Source organism: Pinus tabuliformis, chromosome 6 (assembly GCF_031772625.1).
Source record: "Pinus tabuliformis cultivar Carrire ecotype Pingquan chromosome 6, CPIR1, whole genome shotgun sequence".
Classification (NCBI taxonomy): domain Eukaryota; kingdom Viridiplantae; phylum Streptophyta; class Pinopsida; order Pinales; family Pinaceae; genus Pinus; species Pinus tabuliformis.
In genome coordinates, this window is record NC_142292.1 from 1408477796 (window position 1) to 1408480725 (window position 2930).

The 2930-nt window shown below is 40.3% G+C and overlaps 1 long non-coding RNA gene across 1 annotated transcript; it reads right to left on the reverse strand.

The window, feature by feature from the left end:
- Positions 1 to 577: 577 nt before the first annotated feature.
- Positions 578 to 864, reverse strand: LOC149263926 (uncharacterized). The gene is made up of 2 exons (XR_016250014.1): positions 756 to 864; positions 578 to 671 (listed from the first exon to the last, which is right to left on the reverse strand). It is a non-coding gene; the product is annotated as an uncharacterized LOC149263926 (long non-coding RNA).
- Positions 865 to 2930: the final 2066 nt, after the last annotated feature.

Below are 2930 nucleotides of genomic sequence, written 5' to 3' on the forward strand. Positions count from 1 at the left end.
TGAGCGCTGTCCTGTCCATAGGGATCCTGATGCTCCACTAAAATTTGTTGTCTGACAAAAGCAATTATATTTGTTCTGCTTTATTCGTTTTCTGCAGTGCACTGAGCGTTATTTGCATTTGAATAATTTGGAATTTGAATAATTTGGAAGTGTGCGTTGAAGGAGAAGGAGATCGAATTCCAGCGCCTTCTATCATGGAGATTGCGGACTTCGAAGGTGAGTGGCCTTTGGATTTTCGTTTCTGAAACCCAAGCCTAATAAACCGGAGGCGTTTTTACTGTCCATTTCATGGAGTCTAAGAGATTAAAGGTTGCGGAAAAAGTTCCTTTCAAATTTCTAGCTTAGTTTCCACTCTCAGCCCTGAAACTGAGCAATTCATTGCTTGAAGGAGACCGTTGGTTGTCTGAGCGACATTCTGAGTCAATGGGTATTGCCTGGACCGATTTTACCTTGCCTAAGGCAAATACCATCGTTGCCTGAGTCGATTTGTCTCACCTGTGCGTCGTACGTCCAAGCTCCATGGCATATAAGGCGTCCCCCTTTTCAGGATGATCAAATTTCATGACAGGCATCAAGATGGATTGAAACTTGACTTTCCCACCACGCACATTCTGGTATTTCATGAGCATTTCTGCATGGCCACGTTCTTCATCACTCGCCTGTTTGAAGTACTTTGCAAATCCTGGCAGACCAACATTATCTCGATCAAAATACGCAAAGAGAGCATGGTAAATATATGAGACATTATATTCTACATTGATTTGCTCATTCAAAGCAGCTTCGCAAGCATCCGCGAACCTCTGGCGTGCAAAAGATTGAGTAGAATTATTGGAAACTTGTACAAGCTCACTCTGCACTTCAGTGAAGGGCTCATCCACCGTATGAAAGAAGAGCGGCTCAGTCGCCGACTGTCGTCAATGGACATCATCGAATACCCAACTGCTGTACAGGGTGGTTTCTAATCTGTCATTCCCTCTTGGTTCTGAGGGCTTTATTATACATATGATCGAACTTCTGGGTTTCCGTCCTGGAGAAAGCAATAAAAGCAGGAGCGGATTCAAATGTTCACTGATCTAACCCGGAATCATTCAAGCAGTCCATTCCTTCTCTCCATCTCGTATTTCCTGCTCAAAACATCGCTTCAAGTTAATATTTTTACTCGCGTAAAGTGAAGCACGCATCAATTTTGAAAATATAAACAAGTTAGATCCATGAATTTTCTCTGTTATAGCTCCTCTTCTTGTCAGGCTGCTCTGCACATTTGAGACATTTCGAGGTTTGGATTTCGGCTATTAGCAATGGGATTGAAGTAGGCAGGGGTTTTCTGAAAAGATGCCAGGGCTCCGGCGGGGCAATCTCAGTTATACTCGCTGAGTTTCGGCAATCATAGGAATTCATTGTTATCATGTTATGATCAAATAGTGTAAGAACACGCTAGAATCATTGTGAATTCTCAAAGTTCAGGTATTGTTAATGGAAGAAAGGGTTTTACTTGTGAAAGCATGGCTACACGGTAGAGAGTTTATCCAACTGCTAGAGGGGTAGTCTCTTTCCCTCACCCGATTAGGGCGTCGCGGCAAAAGAGCAGAGTAGAGTTAGTCTTACGGGACCCTCTGACGGGAAGATTGTTGATCGACATTGCTTATTCAACAAAACCTGTCAACAATAATAGGTGCACTTGGACTTATAGTTGGAACGCGGATGGTTCTCTTGCTCTTTCTCATCTTTCCACAAGTCGTTTGTATGCGCTTTTTCTAGGAGGTGTTTTTTGGCAGAGGCTTTTGTGTGGCTGAAGTGAAGCCGAGAGCACTCTTGCACAAGGAGCAGAGTATGCTATATTTTACAGGCTACTGAATTCATTTCTTGCAGCCAGAATAAAAATGCAGTAAGGTCCATCGTCAACATTGTCAAGCAACACTTGTCCTTCTTTCTTTGCAAGATCATTCCAGAGACTCACTACCACTGTCTTCTTGCTTTCATCTGCAATTGTAATATCACGCTTGGGGATTTCTTCATTGTTGCTCTTCCGCCTAATGCTTAGAACTGGTGATACACTCCCAAAGTTGTGCTTATATTCTGGAATATGGGTTCCTTCCTCAACTGCTTCTTCAACTTCTGAATTTGCATGCAAAGTCATCTCATAATCATTTGCTACTGTCTTGAATTGTTTGTAGAAACTTGAAATATATGTTATAGATTTGCAATCAAGGATTGCAATTATGCATACAATGATGATGAAGATTGAAGGTATAATATCAAGTCTATGGTGACTGAAATGGAATGAAATTCTTTATGTTCTTGACTTCAAGCTTTGAGCAGACCCAAAGCAATTCACACTGGTCTTCCTATTTGAAGGGGTTTTGAAATTCAAGTCTGGCGGCTGAAATACATAGATATTCAAGTTACAAGACAAGTGTTATGACTTCTGCAAATGTTTGGGTTGTCGTATGTTGATCTAGATTTTTGAAGAACCAGGTTCCCTACTTCCCAGCTACTTCTTTATTACAATTTGTTTTTTCTGTGTAATTTTGCGCAGAATATGTTCATGGTATGAAATTGCATTGTATATGGAAGTATATTGAGAAGCTACATACTTGAAGATTTTTTGAAGACAAAGTGGTACACCAATCAATTTTTTTGCAGTGATATTATTGTGAAATGGATAGAATGGGTGTTGTATTAGAATTGCTGAACACTCTAATACATTCTACCACGAACAATACAATTATGATTGATAAAGCCATTGTCGCAAACATTCAAATCTGTTTGAAAAATGTACAAGAAAATATTGAGTTTTTGCAGCTAGAAACAAAGCTACAGCAGGAAGAATTACAGCAGTGGAGTCATCATTCTGAACCTGTTTCTGTTCAGAACAATGAAGCAGACTCCAATAAAAAGCAAGTCAATATTGTTCAAGTTCATTCAGATTC